The sequence below is a fragment of the Eumetopias jubatus genome, unplaced genomic scaffold (genome assembly GCF_037043125.1).
Source record: "Eumetopias jubatus isolate StellerSeaLion01/CBP00866 unplaced genomic scaffold, mEumJub1_p1.0 scaffold_9, whole genome shotgun sequence".
NCBI classification, from domain to species: domain Eukaryota; kingdom Metazoa; phylum Chordata; class Mammalia; order Carnivora; family Otariidae; genus Eumetopias; species Eumetopias jubatus.
Genome location: NW_028274815.1, coordinates 27,276,532 through 27,300,954, shown reverse-complemented (window position 1 = coordinate 27,300,954; position 24,423 = coordinate 27,276,532). Strand labels below are relative to the sequence as shown.

The window sequence follows — 24,423 nt, the reverse complement described above, 5'->3', positions numbered from 1 at the left end:
GAATTTTATCAAATGTGGCACATTAAAGCCATCTAAACCAATCAAAATATTTCCAAACTATGATACATGAACCTGGGAAATGGTTGACTGGGATATAATCACACTGATAAGGTACCCCAAAGCCCCAAAGATTGTCCCTAATGAGGGACTCTAAACGAGAGGAAGAAATGACACTGTGACAGGGGAGTATGAAAGGTCAATTGTCAAGCCACCCAAAACACCACCACACAGTGTCTCCTCAAAAGCAGGAACAGTCCTGAATAAAGTCAGTCTATGTGACTGACTCTAACTGGAGCTGATGAATGAGCTATTCTGCAGGACAAGGCGTCCACGAGAATGAAGGAAGAGGGGGGGATGAAGACTGCTTCCCTCTTAGCAAGTCAGGGACCTCGATCCACCACTCTAAAGCTTGGAGTTGCAGGAAAGCCTAGGAAAATCCACCCTGGACTTGAGTTTTCCCAGACACAATTCCATGAAAGGGTACTCCCTCTATCACTAGACTAATGACTTAAATTGCTAAAAGCCTAAGTAAGGCTTAACGTTGTAAACACTTTTGTTTTGATGATGTAAGTGTTGGTTTGAACGTTAAGTTTGTTTGGTTGGGATTGAGTAGAAAGTGTAACAGCTGGACACATCTGGCGGTGAGTGATAAGAACAAGTCTACTCCGTCAGCCTCGTGAAAACAGGAAGCCCTTCTTCTCATCTCCGGGGCAACTCACTCCCCAGTGATGCTGTCATCCTGTCACTACGCTGCTGGCCCCTGCTGGCAGAAGTATTCCTGTTCACGAGAAGACAGCATCCAGCTCTGACTGTTGCCAGGTAGGATGGACTCGGGGCCGGGGGGGGGGGGGGGGGGGGGGTGGAGATCTGCCTCCTATTTGAGGTCCTCCCTTCTTTCCCTTCTGAATCAAGGAAGTGAGAGGCACCAAGAAATGAGCTGAAAGCTTACCTATGGGCTCCTTTTCCCAACACCTCACTGGAAAGTAATGAACAAACAAGGAAGACGGGCTTACCGGGTCTCGAACTTGAGCAACAACCCTCAGCCATCATGGACTTAAGGAAATGAGCAGTGAGTAAATGCCAGTGTAATGGTACTTAAGTCTTAACTGCAGTAGAAGCACCTGCCAAAGTCACAGATTGCAAATATGGAGCTACACCCGAACTGCGCTTCCCTTTCTCCATCACCCTTCCTTTTCCCCAGTGCCAGTGTGTCACCACACAGGAATAGACTGAAGCCACTCTGCATGACGGCCCCACAGAGAAAGAAGCAAAACCATGGATGGCGGCATCACATGGGGCAAACGGAGGAAACTGTGCGATCACTCATTTCACAAATACACGATTTGCATCCTCTTCTCTCTTCCTCCCTTGATGGGTGGCGTCCACTTTGCCCGCTAACGCCATCATCCATTACAAATGAAAAGCCTTACAAATACATATCCTCTTTAACTCTTCTCTTTTACCCGAGTATTTCAGGAATAATCTCTCTCCTTTCATTCCAATTGGGATTTTCTCCATTCTTCCCTCCTCCCGGGGCTTGGGGGGAGGGAGGGAGACTCAACTATCACTAGTGAACATCAGGTTTGTCAGAGCATTACAATTTTTTTTTTAAAGAGAACTAAAGTATTTGAGAAAATTAAGTTAGAAATGAAAACTGTAGGACCTCTGGTTCAAAATGTTTTGGTTTTTGTTTTTTGTTTTTTTTTTTTAGGTACCTATATATCTCACCTTCCTCCAAAGATGCCCTTAAAATTTTAAGGAATAAAAAAAGATTTAATTCAGAGTTGACATTTGGCTGTTACCCAACAGTACAGCCACACTAGTCATTAAAATATGGCAATATTCTGGTCTGATAAAGAGCTGCTATCCCAAGACCTTTAGTGCCCCTCCCTCCTCCCTCCACTGGGTGCCCCCAAGACATACGTCCCTTCAATCCTGTAAATAAGGAGTCAACACTTGGCAGAGCTGGATCCCTAGGTCTCTGTTCCAGCATCCCTTCAGATTAGTCAATACCTGTGCCACACAGGGTACTAAATATGGTTTGTTGTACCCATTAATAAACCCACAAGAGATATTTCAACAAATCTGTAAGATTCAAAGTGGATTGAGAAATGTTGACTGTTGTAGCAGCATGGAGGAAGCCATGGCCTGAAAAATATTCTCCTAATTTCTTTTAGTTCAACCTGCAGTAAGAAGTCCATTTTACTTGAGACCCAATTCACATGTACATATGGGTCTGTGTTTTTATATAACTAAAACAAGTGTTATGAAACAATATTTACCCTTTGCATGTGTAGGACACTTTGAGATTTTTGTCCTCTAATCTGTTTTTTAAGTGACAGTCTTGAACCACTACATTGATTTCATGACTTCATGACTCCCTAATGGGTTGCAACCAGTAGGCTTAAGGGCACTGGTCAAGAATCACTCTGTGAGGCAAAGGCACAAAGGAGACAATATTCTCTGGGAAACACAGAGGAGGTTTGGACCTGAAACCAAGTAAAGCAAAGGGTGATAAAAAGTAGGGCTGAACACTGGTGTCTTAACTAAAAATCTATATATAAAGGCAGCTATCCTCCCCAACTCTAGCAAACAAAGCATCCAGATGTCAGACTTCTACTCTTCTCAGGGGGAAAAAAAAAAGAGTACTCTTCTCTAAAAGAATGGAACTAGGTTGTATAAACCACAAAACTTACTGCTCCCTACTCCCAGAGTAAGGCCTTCTCATTCTGGATTCTGGGTTCCCCTAGCTCAAAAGACTGGTCTCCCATTTTTCCCCTAAAAAGAAGCCTGCCAGGAAATCAGGAAGACAGGGAGCTCTGGGAGAATGATGCCAGGGGGAAAAGGAGTCACAAGAATGGAAAATATGGTTGTGAATTTTGGAGACACTTGACTATATGGTATAAATGCAACTGTTGGAAAGAAAAATGGAGAATACACTCAAATTTGATGCTAGGAACACTCTCCTTCGAGAAGCATGCATGAGAGCAAAGGACAGATACAGAGAGAGAAACCCAAGCATTGAGTGGTACATCGACAGACAAAATATTACAAACGCTGTAACTGTCAGAAACAACTGGGTTCCCAGCTTTGGTGATATTAATGTACAGAATTAGCTAGAGGAGGTTGGAAGATTCTTGAAGAGGAGGAGAAGGGGAGGGAAGACTGGGAGAGCCACTGCCCTTGCCTTATAAAATGCAGGGTCATCAGATACTATTCATGACCTTGACAGATGACATTGACAGAAGAAGAAACAGAAGCCTAAATGTGCTATTGGGGTGTACACAAGCTATGAAAATGAAATAATGATTTTGAGAGAAAGGGTGGGGAGTAAGATGTGAAGTAAATAAGCTAAATCTTCACCTCCTAGGGCAAGAAGTATTCAGACAACACTTAAAAGGAATAAATGAAGAAATGGCTGGGTGGAGCTAACTACCAGAAGGACCCATAGGACTTGATGATTAAATGCAGGACAGCTGGGGACAAAAGGCAAAGGGCTCAAGTGACAAGGAAAGGTTTCGAGCCTGGTTGACTGGACAGGTATTTTTGTTCAAGGCCAAGGGGAAAAGAAACAGCAAAGAAGCATGCTGAGTTATGGCAGGCAGAAGAAAGGGTCAGTCTGTGAGGATGGTGATCATGTTAGAGACAGAACACGGAGCAAGTCTCTGAGGGGCAATTAGGGAAAGCCTCCAAGATGAGGAAAAGTGATGTTCAAAGAGGAGCCAACTTCTTCAAAGGCAAAAATGTTTCAGAAAAAAAGAACACAGAACCACATGGTCTGGAGGACATTCACACGTAAGGGTAGAGACATAAAGAGAAAATGGGGGGGAAATTAGGAGAAAAACAAGAATAACGTGGATCCAGAAATGATAAATGGAAGAAAGTTCCTAGGAGGAAAGGAGAGAGGACCACCTGCCAACTGCAACAGAAAAAGCAGGGAAAGAAATGAGGAAAGGCCACGCCTGGGTTGGGGAGGTCACTGGCACCATTCACAGTGCGTTTTCAGCAGTGACAGGAGTGTGGCTGCAGTGGGCCATCCATTCGACAGGTGGCGAAAGACAGAAAAGGAAACAGAGGCCGGAGCTTAGGGGAAGGGCTGGCCATCTGAAGACCCGAATCCGTGGAAACCTCTGTATCTTTATAAGCAGCAGGGAAACAATCCCATACAACTTCTTTCCTTAAAAGAAAGGATTAGTCACACTGTTTACACTGCTGCCTTCATAGTGGCAATTTTTGGCACACGTATGGACTAAACTTTTCCATATTTCTACTAGATTCATTATTTGACCTGTGGAACGGGTGGGAGGATCTGGCAAAACACAAGCCCCTTTCCACTTAAGGAAAGAGCTTTGGACCTCACAGAAGGAAACCCCCAACAGGCCATAAAATGTTTCCCACAGAAGGCCAGTCTAACACAATCCAAACCTTTCCCCGATGTGTAGCATACTCAGGTTTATAATCAAGACTAAGAGAAACCAGAAGGGGAAGAAAACAGAGCTAGAGGAGGAAGCCACGAAGGGTCACCTCCAGACTTCCAGGGTCAGTTTCTCCTGACAAAATGCAAGCGATCCTAGGTGACTTGCATGGGTTCCAAACTGTTCAGAAGCAGGGGTACATGCTACTCAAGGAACAGGCATGTACCTGTGTGTGCTCAAGTACAGGAGATGCCAGCTATGGTCTGACGGAGGAAACAGAGTTCTCGAGGCTGATAAGCACAGAGGGAAGGACCAAAAAAAAGCATACGGCTAAGAAGAGGTCACGAGGCATAATAACACACATGTGAAGGGAGACTAATTTTTGTGGTGAGCCCATTCATACAGAATTATCTTCCAGACCAAGGAAAGGATTAGGAAGTAAAAGGTTGCTGATGATGAGATCAAAGGGCAGCACAGACAGACAGCACAGACAGACTGCCAGTAACAGGATAAGGGAGAGCCGGAGTCGGCCAGAACACACACAGTGAAAGTAAAATGAAACAAGCAAAGACAAAGTCTGGAGAACAGAAGGAAAGAAAAGAGTATATGAAAAATCTAAGTGTAGGGGACAGACCAGTAGGGGATTGAGGAAATGAAATGAAAGAAGGTAGATATTGCGGGGGGAGAGGGAAAGCATGGAAATGAAGTAAACTGTGGTGGTCATCATTGATAAACACGGAAAACACAACCAAGTACTTTGGGAACCAATTTTCTTTGGCAAGTGGTTCTTTCCTGGGAGTGATTTTGCCCCCATGGGCATCTGGCAATATCAGAGACATTTTCAAATGTTACAACTCAGAGGTAAGGGGCTCAATCCCGTGGGGAGAAGCCAGGGAGCTACTGAATGTCCTATAACGTACAGGACAGTCCTCCACAAGAAGGAATTACCTGGCCCCAAAAGTCAGTAGGGCCAAAGCTGAAAAACCCTATTCTCAACATGTGCTACTCTCCCCAAACGATTTTAATAGACATGAGTAAAGAGCAAATGGCCTGTAGGAATGGCAATGAAAAGCTCTAGAGGAGATAAAACCTGCACAACCTCCTATGTGTTTTGTAAGCCCTATGAGGCCAGGGACGCAGCCCTGGCCTCAGGTTCCCTGGCTGGAAACCTGCAAGGGGGGCTAGCCTATCACTGAAAATGGTATGGAATAGAGATTTTTAAAAAAATCATTTACTAGAAGCCCTTGCAGGAACAGTACAACATAGAGTTGGGAAGAACTTTTTGTTAAACTACTTAGCAAGGGAAGGGAGTGTGCCATGAAGAGATGGTAGAAAAAGAGTTGCCAAATGCTTTCTAAGGCGGGCGAGTCCAATCGACCATACGTGTTTAGTTATGCCAAGAAGGTCACACGTGTTCGGGGCTTGGTGTGAACCGTCGGGGTAACAGACAAAGCTGAGTGCTGCACCTACAATTTCCCACATCTGCCCTGTCTTCAAATGGTCCTCCACATCTTCTCTAAAGAAATGTCTAATCTGAGGTGTCTCACAACTGGTCCCCGAGAGGGAACCTGTGTCTCCACACAGCCCTGGTTAGTAGATACTCTTCTTTTTCTTTTTCTTTTTTTTAAAGATTTTATTTTTGACAGAGAGAGAGAGAGAGAGCACAAGCAGGGGAACAGCAGAGGGAAAGGGAGAAGCAGACTCCCCGCTGAGCAGGGAACCTGATGCGGGGCTCGATCCCAGGACCCCGGGATCATGACCTGAGCCGAAGGCAGACGCTTAACCATCTGAGCCACCCAGGTGCCCCTAGGAGATACTCTTCCGAACATGACTGCTACATGAAAACATCCCAGGAATTCTCAACCCATCTAATCCCAAGTTCCTAGAGGAGGGGAAAATATAATCAAAGAGCTGTAATGAAGAGGAAATTTTAAGAAGCAGGGAGGAAAGGCCTCCTCTTGGAAAGTTTAATAAAATAATCCCAACACTTCGGAAATAAAAAATGAAGTTGGCTGAAATTAAGTGCTTGGGGAAAAAAAAAAAAAAAAGGAAATGGTCTAAACAACTCAATTAAAAACCAGAGCTTGTCAGACTGGTTAGAAAGCAAGACCCAACTACACAGTTGCCTACAACAAACCCACCTTAACTATAAAGACAGACATGTTAAAAGCAAAAGAATGAGAAAAGATTTCACATGTTCACATGAATCAGAACAAAGCTGGAGTAGCTAGGACTATGTTAGTAACAGGCGGAGTAGATTTCAGAGCAAAGATTATTACTAAGGATAAAAAGGATCATTCCATAAGGATAAAGGGTCAATTCATCAAGAGGACACCAAGAATCCGAAACAGCTGTGCACTTGATAACAGAGCTTCAAAATATGTGAAGCAAAAATTGTTTTAAAAAAAAAAAAGCCATGAGAAACAGATAATTTTGTTTTAGTTCCTGTTTCAATACCCGTTTAAAAAACGGACAAAACAAGCACACGGAAAATCAGTGAGGATATAAAAGACCTAACACTATCAATCAACTTAACCTAATTGACATTCATAGAACACCACACCCAACAACAGCTGAACACATGTTTTTCAAGTGCATACAGAGTATTTACCAAGATAGACCATTTGGGCATATAAAAAGTGTCAGTAATGTTTAAAGGATTTGAGTCATACAAACTATGTTCTCTGGCCATCATGAAATTAAATCAGAAATCAGTAACAGAAAGATCTCTGGAAAATCCTCTAAATATTTGTAAACTAAAAACCAAACTAAATTTGTGAACTTCAAAGCAACCAAAGGATTCACAGAACTAGAACAATCCTAAAATTTGTATGGAACCACAAAAGACTCCAAATAGCCAAAGCAAACTTGAAAACAAAAAGCAAAGCTGGAGGCATCACAATTCTGGACCTTAAGTTATATCACAAAGCTGTAGTGATCAAGACAGTATGGTACTGGCACAAAAACAGACACAAAGATAATGGAACAGAATGGAAAACCCAGAAATAAACGCACAACTGCATGGTCAATTAATCTTCGACAAAGCAGCAAAGAATACCCAATGGAAAAAACACAGTCTCTTCATCGTCAACAAATGGTGTTGGGAAAAATGGACAGCAACATGGAGAAGAATGAAACTGGGCAACTTCCTTACACCACACACAAAAATAAATCCAAAATGGATAAAAGACCTAAATGTGAGACAGAAAACCATCAAAATTCTAGAGAACACAGACTGTAACCTCTTTGACATCAGCTGTAGCAACTTCTTACTAAACATGTCTCCTGAGGCAAAGGAAACAAAAACAAAAATAGACAATTGGGACTTCATCAAAATAAAAAACTTCGGCACAGCGAAGGAAACAATCGACAAAACTGAAAGGCAACCTACAGAATGGGAGAAGATATTTGCAAATGACACATCTGATAAAAGTTTAGCATCCAAAATCTATAAAGAATTTATCAAACTCAATACCCAAAAAACAAATAATATAGTTAAAAAATGGGCAGAAGACATGAATAGACATTTTTCCAAAGAAGACATACCAATGGCCAACGGACACATTAAAAAAATGCTCAACATCACTGATCATCAAGGAAATACAAATCAAAACTACAAGGAGATACCACCTCACACCTGTCAGAATGGCTCAAAATAAACAACACAAGAAACAACAGGTGTTGGCGAGGATGCAGAGAAAGGGGAACCCTCTTGCCATGTTGGTGGGAATGCAAACTGGTGCAGCCGCTCTGGAAAACAGTATGGAGGTTCCTCAAAAAGTTAAAAATAGAACTACCCTAAGATCCCTAAGATCCAGCAATTGTGCTACTAAAGAATACAAGAATACAAAAAAAGTCATTCAAAGGCATACATGCACCCCAATGTTTACAGATTATTTACAATAGCCAAATTATGGAAAGAGCCCAAATTTCCATTGACTGATGAATGGATAAAGAAGATGTAGCATTTGTGTGGAATATTACTCAGCCACAGAAAAGAATGAAATCTTGTCATCTGCTACAATTGGAATGGAGCTAGAGAATATTATGCTAAGCAAAATCAGTCAGAGAGAGACAAATACCATATGGTTTCACTCATATGTGGAGTTTAAGAAACAAACTTAAACTTTGTTTAAGAAACAAAATAAAAGATCATAGAGGGAGAAAAGGGAGACAGACAAACCAAGAAACAGATTCTTAACTAGAGAGAACAAATGGATGGTTACCAGAGGGGAGGTGGGTGGGGGCTGAGTCACACAGGTGATGGGATAAAGGAAGGCACTTGCTGTGACAACTGCTCAAGTGTTATACAGAAGTATCAAATTACTATATTATACACCTGAAACCAATATTACACTGTGTTAACTAACTGGAATTTAAATAAAAAGTTTAAAAAAAAGATAAACAGGTCCTAGGAAATCTAATATATACCATACATATTGCATGGTGGCTATAGTTAATATTATGATATTTGCAAGTCTAAATTTTCTAAGAGGGTTGATTGCAAGTGTTCTCACCACAATAACTTGTGAAGTAATAAATGTTAATTAGCTTGATTGTGTAATTATTTCACAATGTGTATGCATATCAAGCCATCACATTATAGACCTTAAATATGCAAATTTTTGTCAATTTAAAAATAAAAACCCAAAGGATCAAAGAAGAAATCCAAAGAAAAATTCAAAATTATTTTGAACTGAAAAATGAAAACACAACCTATCTAAGTTTATGGGATGCTGCTCAACCATTATCAAGGAGTAAACGTGTAGGGCTAAATACCTGTATTAGAAATGAAGATCTCAAATCAATGGCCTCAGCTTCCACATAGAGAAACTAGAAAAAAAAATGAAACTCAAAATGGAGAGGAAATGAAATAAAGGTCAGGGCAGAAATCAATGAAATACAGAAATAGAGAAAAATCACTAAACCCAAAAGCTGTTTGAGATCAGTGAAACTGATAAAACTAGCTAGACTGATTTTAAAAAACAAGCAAAGAAAGACACAAATTCTATCAGAAATGGGAAGGGTGATGTCACTATAGATCCAAAAGGTCAAAAGGTCTAAGGGAATAATTTGAAGAAGCCCCCATTAGCCAAGGATGAAACAATTTCAGCACTGGTAAGAAAAAGTGATGATTTGAAATATTTCATATGTGTTTAAATACATTCATTCATTTAAAAAAAATCACAAGTGGGGACACCTAGGTGGCTCAGTTGGTTAACGTCTGACTCTTGATCTCAGGGTCATAAGTTCAAGCCCCGAGTTGTTCAAAAAAAAAAGATGACGACGACAAAAAAATCCTAACTCACCTTTGGAAAATGCTGATAATCAACTCGTTTCAAAACTGGTCAATGAAAGGATAGAATCAAGCATAGTATACCCTCATGTGATGGGTATTTTTGTATGTCAACTTGGAGGATACTTTTGGATGAGACTAACGCTTAAGTCACTGCACCAGGTAAACAGATGACCCTTCATAATGTGGGTGAGTTGAAGGCCTCCCTGGCTAACAGCAAACTCTTAGCAGACTGTTTGAAATTTACCTGCACCACTCGTTCCCCTGGGTCTATACCTGGGTCTAGTCCCCAACAATAAATCTCTTTACATACACACGCATCCTTGCTGGTTCTGTTTCTCTGGAGAAGCCTAATATGCCCACTACCTTCCCTATACAAACTGAAGCCCAGTCAAACAATTGAAGAAAGGAAGTAAAAAAGGAACAGGATTAAAACACCATTGTTTGCAAGCCCTTATAAAATGTAGGTGCTGATCACCAATGGCTGCTAACATCACAAAGAGAGACAGTGCGTTCTGATAGAAGAGCAGGACCCTACTTATGAAGAAGTCCAATCAAAAATCAAACTCGAATCTGACCAAGCCTCTAGATCTATACACATTTATATGAAATTCAGCGGGGCAGAATACCTGTCAGCATTACAGGGGTACAACAAACAAAATCTATAGTTTCTGCAAGAAATTTCAAGTAAAAAGAGAGGAGTTTAAAAGATTTGAGAAATATAGATCTACTGCAGTGGATGAACATTGTTTCGATCCTGATGTGAACAAGTAGGAAGTACTTATGAAACATTTAGGGAAATTTAAATGCCTGGATTTTTATTGATATTATTTGTTTTGGATAGGCTAATAGTCTTACAGCTACTTATTAAGGGCCCGTATCTTTTACAGACACATGCTGAAACATTTATAGATTGATTTCAGAGGGAGGGAGAGAAGCAGACTGAGTATAAACAAAACAACTAATTTTGGATGGTTAAGCATGAAAACTGCTGCGTGGGTATTGTGAGGTATTTTTATACTATGTTCTCTGTTATTTTTGTGTTTAAACTATTCTATAAGAGTTTACAAAATATAAATATCCTACAACAATTACCTTTTGTGATTTTTTTTAACCTGGATCAAATCACATACTTACAAGTACTCTGAAAAGGAGAAAACACTCTATGAGTAAGATAGCAATGTTACTTATTCACAAAAAGAAAAAAGGAGACCAACAAACACCGAGAGAGGAAAAAAAGGATGAAATGGAAAATTTCAGCAATGCATATCCCCTTTTTCCTCCTATCGCTAATTATAGAGGCTACATGCTAATGAGGCAGATATCCTATCTGCCAAGAATGAGGTAACTATTCAACAGCCCTGAAAAACCCAGAAGACTAAAATCATCAGAACCTTGACCTGGATTAAGTTATTTAGCAAGTAACCATGGAAGGAAATATTGTTAATAACTAAAGTCCTTAGTTTGTCAAAAATGAGCTGGCACATTTGGTTATTTGAGACAATGTCCCTGAACACAAACTAAAAAGGAACTGTCGTCATCGATTTATCTGGACTAATAAGAAAGGCCAGAGGAAACCTAAATACAATCCAAAAAAATTCCAAAATGTAAACAATAAGGCTTCTACCCTCTTGGGAAGCTGCCAACTGCAAGGTTTTTTAATCAAATTTTAGGAATCAAATCCTGACTCTACTACTTACCATGGGAAGGGGAGAATTACCTCAATTTCCTCATTGTAATCTAAGGGTAATAACATCCACCTCACAACATTAACATGAAGGCAAACACAAAATGTGATTTCATTTTTTTTCCTGAAATGTGTGGAAATACCTAGCACAATACCTGACACACCCTCTGGAGTGGTCAATTCTTTCTTTCTCCTCCACCAGGTAAGGAGGACAGCACAAAAACAGAATTTCACCCCTCTGGTTATATTCGAGTTCATATTCAGAAATGACTCAGTATAGTTAAGAGAAAAGCAACATTTGTTTCAAAGTTTTATAAGTAACTTCAGATCTTTTCTTTTAAGACTGTGAGTTCAGAATTTATAGTCCCATTCAGCAACCTTGAGGTCAGTTGTTCATACTGATACACTTAGAAAGGAAAGCCCTCCATGGGCTTGCAACTGTCAAGGAACCCAGCACCACAGCTGCTATGAAATAGAGTTTGGGGGTTCCTCAAACAAATAAACAAACAAAAAAACATAGAATGACTGTATGATCTAGCAATTCCGCTCAAGGTATAAACCCAAAACAACTGAAGGCAAGGTACTCAAAAAGACAACTGTACACCAAAGTTCATTGCAGCATCATTCATAATAGTCAAAAAGGTAGAAACAACCCAAGATATGCCCTTCACAGATGAATGGATCAACAAATTGTGATACATACATACAATGGAATATGATCCAACTCTACAAAGGAATGAAGTTCTGACACATGTTATGATCTTGGAAAATGTTATGCCAAGTGAAATAAGCCAGATTAAAAAGGACAAATTTTGTACAATTTTTATGAGGTACCTAGAATAGGCAAATTTATAGACACAAAGTAGAATGAATAGGGATAAGGGATGAAAGTTTTGTTTAATAGGTACAAAGTTTCTGGTTTGGGGTGAGGAAAGTTTTGGAAACAGTGGTGATAGTTGTACGATGCCCTGAATGTAATTAATGCTAATGAATTATACACTTAAAATGGTTAAAATGGCAAATTTTGTTATCTATGTTTTACCACAATTAGGAAAAAAAAACTTACATAATAAAGATCCCAGATCTATTTAAAAAAAAAAAAATAGCACTACAGTCAGAGAAGAAGGGAGAAGGCAGGTTTCTTAGGCCCTGACCTCCAGCCTCCAGGATTTCTGGTAATACAGCAATAAGACTTGTTCATCTCAGGAAATCCCAAGTATGTTCTTGTCCCCTTTTAGCCAACTGTTTAAGACACCAATTCTACGGTAACGATCAGGTCTATGGTTCCGTCCCCTATATTATCACTTCAATCTTTTTTGCCTCCTGCTTTCTGAAACTCTTTGAGTAGCCACTCCTTGAACACACTGAGATTTCGGCCTCGGCAGGCCTAATGCTTTACATTCTCCAATGACCCTCCCCTTACAGCAATAAAGGAATTAACATCCTGTTTGCCAGACATGGGAAATAACCTCTATCCACTTGCCTAGGAAGACTTTCATACTTAATTGTGCTCATTCTCCAAATTCTTCCTCCCCAGCATTGTGGTTAGCTGTTATATTTATGTGAATTTTTTTAGTCAACTCTCCATCATGGACCCTGGTGGCAGCAGGAAGAGACATTCATGATTTTTGGGTTTATGCTAACTTCATATACTCCCTCTCATTACCTGTAAACCTGGAAAAATAGAACAAGATAGTGGGAACATGTCAAACACAACTACTCTTTCACTATTTCCCCCTTCCTGATTACCAACATCTTCCTTACACAGAGCTCTTTGAAGGGCATCTAGAGAGTGTCAAGGACAGATGCAATGGGTACAAGGATCCAAGAGCTCACTTCTCCAGGGCAAGGCATTCACAGAATTCAAGATGGAGGAAGGATCAACAGCACTGAATCAGATTTGGTAAATTAAAATCATACCACTGAATCTGTAAGCCAAGGGTCAGAGTCCTATCCATAAAGCAGAGGGATCTATGAGACAACCTCCCAAGTCCCCCAGCTCTGAAATTCAGTTATAAACACATCAACAACCCTAACTCCAAAACTGTTCTCTAATCACATTAAGAAATATTTCATATAGGATGTATTTGTTTTTAATGTAGTATACATTTAGGTATCTGTTCAAGTAGAAAGAGAATCTCTCAATATTTTATTTTCCCACATTGAAGCTACATAAAAAAGAAAATTCTTTCAATTTTTAAGGTGAATGCAATAAACTCTGTTTTCCCCAAATGGCCTTGTTTTTTTCTATTACAATTGCTGCTAAACTAGGTCACCTAAGTAATAAATATTGAAAGCATTTAACCAAATTCAAACATCTGTTTCAATCCTCTTTTAGGGCTTGATCCAGCTGAAACAAAATACCCACTGCCGTACAGGACCTGCAAGATCCACGCTGCTGGAAATGTTGGGCTTTTTCCTAAAACCAATATACCTGGTGAAAAAAATATGGCTATTTCAATATGTCTGGAGAACAATGAGTACAAAAGTACATGAGAGGCAGCAAAATCCAACCAAGTAAATCATGCCACACTGGATCTTCCTGTGCAGGATAAAAGAACTCATAAACTTCGGTTGGTACATATCCAACTGAAGGCCTGGCTTGGTAGGTCTATTCAGAGAATGTGATGAAGGAAGTGCCTCTCCAGCTCCCATATACACTAGGAGAGCTTTGCTCTGAGAGTAGCCGCCCCCTTTTCCACTGGAATTTCTAAGCCAATAACTCAAATTTGACTTCAGGGAAAATTATATTGAGTTTAAGAAACAGAAATGGTTTGTATATAAAAAGACTCTTTTATAAAAGATACTAAATACAAGATTAGAAAAAGTATATGCAAGGCACATAAAAAATAAGGGTATTAGATACAGAGATCTCTTTTAAATTAATGACAAAACTGGTAACCCAACAGGAACAAAACAAAACCTCATAGGAAAATGGACAAGGGATATGAATGGGCAATTTACTGAAGAATAATTTTTTTTTTTTTTAACTAGAAAGAGGGGGGTAGGGACAGAAGGAGAGGGAGAGAGAATCTTAATCAGGCTCCACACCCAGCACAGAGCCTGACGCAGGGCTCGATCTCATGATCCTGAGATCATGACCTGAGCCGACATCAAGAGTCAGAACTTAAGTGAGCCACCCAGGTGCACTGAAGGGTAAATCTAAAACACTGTAGCATCCCAACCACACCAGTGATACAAACTTAAAATTGCTTTTGACATCTACTTTGCTAATTTTTTCAAATTACCAAAATTTGAAAAAAAAATGACAGAATTCCTGCTGATAGGAATATAAAGCGGGAAGAGGGTATTCTGAGCATCACTGGTAGAAATATGAATGGTAACAGAATTTGGAAACCAATCTAGAAAAACCTAAATTCAAAATGAACATACCCATTAGCTGAGTAATCACATTCTTTATGATTCACTTACAAGAAATAAAAACGTAGTATGTAAGGATATATTTGACATGTTTACTGAATCGCTGTTTATAATAGCAAAAAAAAAGAAAAAATACTGGAAACAAACTGCCCTTTAAAGAGTCGTCTAATTAATCAGAACATTGACAATACAGAATATTATAACCATTAAAAGGAATTATATCCATGTTATGGAAGAGTTTCTATGATCTCTTTTAAGTGAGAAGATCATGATTCAGAAACATTTATGTAGTATGTCCCTATGGTTTATTAAAAAATAAAAAAAAAATAGCCAGACATGACTATATGGGCATAAGAAATACAGAAGACTGTCCTCCAGATTGTTATTGGATATATGTGGAAAGCAAGGGGTACTGTTAAAGAGGGCTTAAGTTTTAACAACAAAACCCCATCAGGCAGGTTTTGATCACCTAGTTACTTACAGATTCTACAGAATTATGAATAGACATATAGATTAGCTCTGGCTCTTGCTTCCTGGTCCTAGTAGACCAGGTTATCAGCAGGCTCCTCTCCCCTCCTACCCTCTCAGAGTCACCAAGTTAAAAAAAGTAACTCTCACTGGGGCGCCTGGGTGGCTCCGTTAAGCATCTGACTTTTGGTTTCAGCTCAGGTCATAATCTCAGGGTCGTGAGATTGAGCCCCATGGTGGGCTCCCAGCTGGGTGCAGAGTCTTGAGATTCTTTCCCTCTTCTTCTCCCTGCCCCTCTGCATCCACCCCCCGGCTTCTGCACATACACACTCTCTCTCTCTCTCAAATAAATAAATAAAATCTTTAAAAAAAAGTAACTCTCAGAAGTTAAATATTTTTGTTTTTATTTAAATTCCAGTTCGTTACCATGTACATAATACTAGTTTCACGTGTACAAATTAGCAGTTCAACACTTCCATACAAGGTGCTCATCACAAGGGCAATCCAACAGATCAATGAAACCAGGACCTAGTTCTTTGAAAACATTAAAATTTATTTTAATCTGCTCCTGCAACTAGTTCCTGTTAATGTGATTAATCTATACCTGCTATCACCACCTCCTTCTCTTTCTTAATCTGAATTTCATATTATCTTCTAAATGCCTGCTCCCAAACAACCCTGTGAGCATGATCCTGTGAATACATGACATTAAAAAACTCTGAAAACTAAAAGCACCATAAAATTGCCATTGATAACTCTCTCATCCTTGTAAGAATAAGCTTCATGGATCTCACTATCTTTGAAATCTCTACAGCACTTGTAATATATATGAAAATGTAAGACTTTAACATCTACATATATAATAAATCCCCATGCTATTATACTCAGTTCCCATCTGGTGTCATTTCCCTTCAGCCAGAAGAACTTCTTCAGAATTTTTTGATGTACCAATCTACAGCAAATGGTCTCCATTTTCATTTTTCTGAAAATATCTTTATTTCACCTTCATTTGTGAAGATTTTTCTTTGAACATAAAATTCCAAGTAGATAACTGGATTTTTCAGCACCTGAAAAATGTTTCACCACTTTATAATTTCCCTTGTTCCTGATGAAAAGTGACCCAACATTTCCATCATTGTTCCACTGTATATATCCTTTTACTCTGTCTCCTTTCCAGATAAATTATCTTTTATCTTCGATTTTCAGCTGTTTTACTCTGAAGTGCCTTAGGTGTGGTTTTCTTTGTATTTACCTTGCTTGAGCCATTAGTTCTTCAAACCTCTTCCCTGCCACATGCTCTCCCTTCTCGCCTTCTGAGATTACATATACATATGTATTAATTTATTTTATCCCAATGGTACTGAGACTTTCCACTTTTCTTTTATCATTTTTCCCTTTTCTCCAGATGGGGTAACTTCCTTTCATCATTGATCTTTATCCTACTTCCACTTTCAGGTTTTCTATTTCTATTAAAATTCCCCATCTGTTGTTTCATTATGACATTTGAAGTTGAAACTATTTACAGGAGCTGCTTTGAAAGTCCTATTGCATGAGTTCCAACATCTCAGTCATCCTGGGGTTGTTTTCTACTGACTGCTTCTTCTCTTGATGGAGTCATATTTCCTTTTCTTTCTCATGATTAGTATATTATGGAAAGAGTATTATGAACATCATGGTGTAGAGACTATCTTGTTCTGAAGAATTTTGGCCAGACAGTTACTTGGCTAGATTCAAACTCCAAATTCTATTTCCCTATGGTATGCACTGGCTGGAACTCCTCAGTTCCTTCAGCTTTCCAGCTTTTGCATTTCACTGGAAACCGTAGCGTCTCCCCATGGATCAGCCAGGAATTTGGGCAGAGTTTCTATACAGATGTTGGGGCTTCCTCTGCTGTGGCTCTTTCCTTTCCTGGAAGTGTCTGACTCTGCAGTCACTCTGGCAGTCACAAATGCCATTCATCTTCTGACTCGAGTCAGTAACTGCCACTTTCTGCTCTAGGTCTAGCCACCCCACTCTGCACAGACTGGGGAATGCCAGCAGGCAAAACCAAAACATATGTTAATTTACCCAAATGCAATTCATTGCTTTTAAGAATCAACTCCTCTCCAATTTGTCTACTTTCAATTGCTCTCCGGTATCTTCAGGTCACTGACGTTGTATTTTACCAAGAGTTTATAAATGTTATCTGCAGGAAGCTTAGTCTGATAAAAGTCTATCACTATCACCATCACCAGAATAAAAACCTTCCCCATCTATATTTTTAAAAACATGTTTCTTTCAATCAAAATCACTAATATTTTACATGGATATGTTTAGTTTTTGTTTTTTTTTAAAAGCACAGAAGAGATACATTTCCTGTTAATTTTTAAGTAATCAGATTACTTAAGTAATAAAGATCTTAGTTTTCAGTTTCATAACAACTATTTGCTTACACTAGTGCAAAAGCATAGGGTATAAATTTAGAAACGATCACATGCATGTTTACATTTGGTAATGGAATTATTTTTAAAGTGGAAAAAAAAATATGTCCTCTTTAGAGAGAGGGACAGATATAGTTTTTCCCCATTTGGAAGATAGCATTACCTCGCACATTAGCTCAGAAAACCATGAGGTTTATTACGATGTGCGATGCAACTCAGGAAAGCAGTATGTTTGCCAAGGCCAGCAGGATTCATCACATTTCTGGCAGCTGGGGAATTTGTAAAATCTAACTCACTGAACAATAAAATAACATCATTATGTGGTACTCACTGAGCACGACAAGCCAATTACAGTAAATGGCTTTGTGTAATTCCCCAGACTAAGTCTGCAATTCATGTGATAATGGTCTGGTATTCTACATTCTGCAAGAAGGCCAGCTATAACTTCATTGATGAAAAGCAGTATTCAGACAGCTTAAAGAGACCTGGATATCATCTAGTTCAATCATGTCATTCTACAGATAGGGAAACTGAGGGCCTGAGGAATTAAGTAACTTACCCAAAATAAAAAAAAATTAACTCTCAACAATGGCAGAAACAAATCTAGAGCCAACTGCTTTTTCCAGTATCTTCCACTATTGGTCCTAGATCCAGCATAAAAAAAAATAATAATAAGCAAAACAATTTTTTTTACATGTGAAAGATACAGAGGTAAAAAGTTTTAAGGGAAGAACAAAAAAACCCTCCAAATCTTTACTCTCTTACTGCTTGGCGAGATTAGGTATTTAACCTTCTAGTGCCTTTTAAGACTTCAAACAGCAAAATAAACCTACCCCAAAAGAGTTGTCTTACAGAAATATCAATAAAAATAACTACAAATAGGGGCACCTGGGTGGCTCAGCCCATTAAGCATCTGCCTCCGGCTCAAGTCATGATCCCAGGGTCCTGGGATCGAGCCCTGCATCAGGCTCTTTGTTCAGCGGGGAGTCTGCTTCTCCCTCTCCTTCTGCCTGCCATTCCCTCTGCTTGTGCTCCCTCGCTTTCTCTATCAAATAAATAAATAAAATCTTTTAAAAAAAAATAACCGAGCAGCCCAGTGGCGCCTGGGTGGCTCAGTCGTTAAGCATCTGCCTTTGGCTCAGGTCATGATTCCAAGGTCCTACGGTCGAGCCCCGCATCGGGCTCCCTGCTCAGCAGGAAGCCTGCTTCTCCCTCTCGCACTCCCCCTGCTTGTGTTCCCTCCCTCGCTGTCTCTCTGTCAAATAAATAAATAAAATCTTTTTAAAAAAATAACTACAAATAGCTCGTAAACATGAATAACTGGGAAAAACTCCTTTGCCAATTGTTGGTCATTAACTTACATCGCTCACCCACTACCCTTTTATCGCCAGAACCCATTCATCCCATTAAGATCTCTTTCTGCATCTTTCAGTCCCACATTCAACCACCCACGTGGGATCTGGGAGATGCGAAGTTCTAAGCCCGCACTTCCACAAACGCCAAGTGCTATGAGATCATCATTGTGGTCTTCACTTCTGTAACAGGGCTCTTCCATGGAGCTCCATTAGTTGCCTTCTGATAACGGCAGCTTCGCAATGGTTTCTCAACAGAAACAATTGCATTTTTAAACCAAAAGAACTGGAGTCGTGTGTGTGTGTGTGTGTGTGTGTGTGTGTGTGTGTGTGTGTGTGTGTGTGTGTGTGTGTGTGTGTATACTATACCAGTTGCCTGAGTTCTTAAGAAAGAAATCAAGAGAACAATTTGGAAACATTTACACTGGCAAATGCAGAGCCCATGAAGGTAAAACATTTTTTAAAAAAATATTTTGAGCAGTCCTATCTTAGCTGCCAGAAAAAAAAAAAACTGCCAAGAAACTGTTTCAAAATGCTTGGATTGTTCTGCCTTTTTTTTTCCCCTCCCAACTGTTTCCACCAGGCAGTAAATAAAATCCCAGAGTCCTTGGGCCAAATTCTATCTCCCTGAATAGGAGGGAGAGCAGGAGCAGAAGACTATGGAGGAGAAAGAGGGGCAAGTCAAAAACGTTTGCATTTAACCATCTTAACTGCTGTAAACCAAATATTTGATTTTGCTCACTTATTTCCCTTTGAAAATACATGCACATGAAACAAAGGTTTGATTCAAATATATGAGGGACTGGTGAGAACGTTATGAGCAAAATGCTAGTTTGTCGAAAGGTACTTTCTACTTTAGAGACTGCTAGAATGGGTGTGGGTACCATGTGGTTTCCTAGTGCTTGGGATGCCCTATGGGGTGGTCTCTTTCTCTTACCCCTTAGATTTCCTACCCTCCACCTGTGACGGGAATCAAGGAAATATAAAATTAGAAGCGATTGAAATCTTCCCACTAAGAAGGAGCAGCCCAGGTCTCGAAAGCAGCCCCATCAGGTGGGTGGGATTTATACAAGAACAGAATGCACTAGCAGCAGACGGGCCCACAAAGGGGGAGAGAAGGGAGAAGAGTTTCAGAGTTTAGGGTCGTGGGAATGGGGGCTCCTCAGGGATAATTCCTGCGTGCAGAGAGGAACAGTCAGGGCGAGGGAAGATTTCCAGCTTTTCTGTCACACCCAGGAGCTCCTCAAGACTTGACCAAGTATTTATACAAAAACTAAGGATAAATTACTTATGTTTCCCTACGGTTGGAACTCCACCCATGAAATATCTCTCCACTATTTATTCCTCTAAGGAAAACACTTTTATCCCATTGTTCGTATGTAATATAGATGATGAGAGCATGGAGTCAAGAGTCAGAAGGAATAATCCAGAAGTCTTAAAGTCCGCAGTTGTCAACACCTATTTGATAGGAGCCTAAACTGTAACCCTAAGTCTTTTTTTTTCTTTTTTGCACTTCAAAACACAGGCTCTAAGGTTTATGAATTTCACGAGTTCTTTTTTTTTTTTTTTTTTTTTTTTTAAGGAGATAGAAGTGTATTGAATACAACGCAAGGAAGCAGCGGGTAAGGACAGCAGAGGAGAGGCTATTTGCCTAAAAGTTCAAGTGCTAAGAGACAAGACTATCTTTTCCTTAAATTTGCTTAAAACAACAACAAAAAAAGCCCACATTATCCAGGCATGCCATACACTGTGAGAGACAGAACCCAGTAAAGTCTAGATCCTCTCCATCGGATAACTGGCAGATGGATGGGCTTTGGGTGAGGAGAGTCCCAAAGAATTGCACAACTAATTGTGTATGTATGTATTTTTGTGTTTTTTGCAATTTAAGAGGTCAATAATTTCTCACACACACACACACATACAGACACACCTGGTACTACTATTAATTCAGATAACCTGCTACTTCAAGTCCCTTTCATTACAGATGAGAAACCTGAGGTGCACCAAAAATGACCTCTGTCCACAGTGACACAGCTAGAGGTGCCCCCCGCCTGGCCACTGTGCTTTCAGGGAGCTAGGGGTGGCATGAGGCCCCATCAGGGCATGTTGGAATAAAGAATCACACTGCAAGTCCACATCCAAACAGCAACAAGGAAAGTTTGGAAAGCTTTCCCTGCCAGGGCTCTGGAAGCAGATTCAAAAGTTAGACTGGAGACTGAAAAATCCAGACCTGTGGAGACACAGACGGGGCGGAGACTCAGAACACAGAGCTTCCTTCTGCTGCCAGTCAGACTCCCGGGACCATGGGCTCTCGCCACTTATTCCTATTTGTTTTCCTACTCTGCTTCATACCCAGGTAAGAACAATGGTTAGCTTCCACCTAGAAGCATCCATGGGCATTATTCATTCATTCAACACTTATTAAGTACCATGTGCCTGAAATGCAAAGATAAAAAAGATGAAGACAAGATGGAAGGGGTGAAAAGTGCAGAGATGTTCACATCAGACAGCCTCATTGATGTAACTCAGCCGCTGGCTGAGTCATCTCAGGCAGTTCTTTCTGCCTCTGGGACTCTACTTCCTCATCAATAAAACCAGGAGCGCCTAGAACACACATGGGCTCTGTTACTACTAGTAGCAACACAGTATCTGTCCTGAAGGAGCTCACAGACCAGAGAGGAGGAGGAAGAATTAACTAGTTACCATCCCACAGGACCTGAGCTCTACCACCAAGCGCCCAGGGAGGAGTCCCCACCTTCCCCATCACCGCCAACGGGAGTCACGCGTGATACACGCATGGACAGGCACACAGTACAAACCTCAATTCATACAGCTTCCAGGACAAGGAGGCTCCATAAAAGGGCTGCGACTGAGAGGTGCAGCAATCCTGGACAGTTACGAGGCACAACCAGACCACCATGTGGCATGCAGAGGTCTGTCTAGCCTGAAGAGAGCAACCCTGACTCAAGCAGGCTTCTCCTCAGATCACACATACTAATTCCAGTCTGTACATCCACATTCTGCCCCAACGGCAAACAAAAGGGACCGAAACTAACTTCACAAGGTAATCCTCTTTGAATCCTCTTTGAACCCCACTTCTTCTACCAACAAGTACCTTCCCTGTCCTTGCAGAGCTATAAGAAATGGTACTTCGCTGATGCTTTGTTAATCATTGCAACTGAGAGGTAAGGTCAGATTTCTCTCTAGTACTCCACTGGAAGTCCCACCACCACCTTGACCCTTCCTTTCAGGACAGCAAAGATCCTTAGCAATGTAGCTTGACCTATTCTGGCCCCACCATGCTTTAGTTATACAACTGTGAACAAGTCACTTAACCCTGCCTCCGTTTCCTTACCTCTTAAAATGGGAATCATAATAGCATGGCATGGCAATGAGGACAAAATAGTCATTCGTGAGGAGTGTTTTGCACTGTACCTGAAACAAACTAAGTACTCAGTGTCACCCATTTTCACAACAAACTATAGCTGAGTTGAATACAATGTCACAAGCATAAAACAGATCATTATACATCAGAACCTCTTTTGGGGAAACATCAGACCAGACCACCCAAGACAATGCCTGTTACCCTACCAAGTGAGTAAATGATGTGTCATGAAACATCCGGGAAATGGGGTCAACTTTGAAGACAACAATAATAAACAAAGAATATCTTCAAAGTCTTTTCCCCTCCATATAATTCCTCAAACATGATACATTGCACAACATCTAAATAAGAAAACAAATGAAACAATGGAATTACCCAAATTTTCCAACTTTCCTCTCTTACCTTGGAAATTCACAATATTCTTCCACCAGAAAAAAAAAAAACTTTCATGTAAAAATTTTTTTTTCTCAGATTTTAAATGCAGGTTTTTAAGTACACATGAATCACATAAGGTCAATCAAGTTTAGCTCAATCAACATCACCAAGTTGCTCGAATGCATTTTGGTCAAATGTAATTTAAACTTCTAACAAGTTAATAGTTCCAGTCTTCCATGGTGGTTGTAACTGTATCAAACAGTATTGTTTGCTGAGCTAAGCAATGATTCATTATCTATATGTTTATTCTATTGTTTGGGAAGCAAATAACTTTTTAAGATATATAAATATATTGATGAAAAAAATCCCAAACTAACAGAAACTACTTTAGGTCTGGAATCAAAGTATCACAAATTGAAAAAATTCATTTACTTGCTACATATTAACAGACTTTAGTTGGTAAGTAATACCTAGTCCAACATAGGATACATACAGTGACACACTTTTTATTTTGCTCAATATTTTTTTGATTTTTTTAAAGATTTATTTATTTATTTGAGAGACAGCACAAATGGGGGATGGGGGCAGAGGGAGAGAGAGAAGCAGACCCCCTGGCTGAGTAGGGAGCTCGATGTGGAGCTTGATCCCAGGACCCAGAGATCATGACCTGAGCCGAAGGTAGATGTTTAACCGACTGAGCCACCTAGGTACCCCTGTTTTGCTAAATATTTTAATATTATACTTTCATGACTGTCTGGGACAGGATAGAACCTCAGCACTATTGATGCTTTCTGCCAGATAATTTTTTTTTTAAGTAGGCTCCACACCCAGCATGGAGTCCAAAGTGAGGCTTGAATTCACAACCCTGAGATCAAGACATGACCTGAGATCAAGAGTCAGATCTTGATGGCTGGCCTAAGCCACCCAGGCACCCCTATGCCAGATAATTCTTTACTATGGGGGCCTGTCTTATACACAGTAGGGTAGTTAGCAGCATCCCTAGCCTCCAGCCACAGAAGCCCACAGTATCCTCCCCCAAATCAGGACAATCAGCCACATCTCCAGTCATTGCCAGATGTCCCTTTGGCAGGCGGGGGGGGGGGGGGGGGGGCGGGCGGTGCGGGAGACAAGATTGCCACGGTTGAAAACCACTGACTTAAGACATGACTGTTTCCTTCTCAGGTTTATCTGGAAAACACACATGAGATGGAGAAGCAATCATTCTATGCTATTATTCTGTAACAGTAGCGCTGCAACGTGTTCTTCATACATCTTGTCCAATCTCACAATCCTATTTTGTCCCCATTAAAGAAAGATATGGCCAGGGCAGTCTTTCAAGTCCTAAAGCCCAAAATGTGCCCATTTTGTCATTCATTTATAATACAGTTATTTTTCAGGGGCGCCTGGGTGGCTCAGGGGTTAAGCCTCTGCCTTCAGCTCGGGTCATGGTCCCAGGGTCCTGGGATCGAGCCCCGTGTCAGGCTCCCTGCTCCACGGGAAGCCTGCTTCTCCCTCTCCCACTCCCCCTGCTTGTGTTCCCTCTCTCGCTGTGTCTCTCACTGTCAAATAAATAAATAAAATCTTTAAGAAAACGTACAGTTATTTTTCAATGAGGTGTTATTTTAAATGCTATATTCAAAGCAC

At 40.3% G+C, this 24,423-nt stretch overlaps 1 protein-coding gene and 1 long non-coding RNA gene across 3 annotated transcripts in view; one reads left to right on the top strand and one right to left on the bottom strand.

The window, feature by feature from the left end:
- Positions 1-24,423, bottom strand: part of LTBP1 (latent transforming growth factor beta binding protein 1) — a 387,949-nt gene that overhangs the window by 254,799 nt on the left and 108,727 nt on the right. The window lies entirely within an intron of this gene.
- Positions 731-1,428, top strand: LOC114219675 (uncharacterized). The gene is made up of 3 exons (XR_003611434.2): positions 731-819; positions 913-1,069; positions 1,202-1,428. It is a non-coding gene; the product is annotated as an uncharacterized LOC114219675 (long non-coding RNA).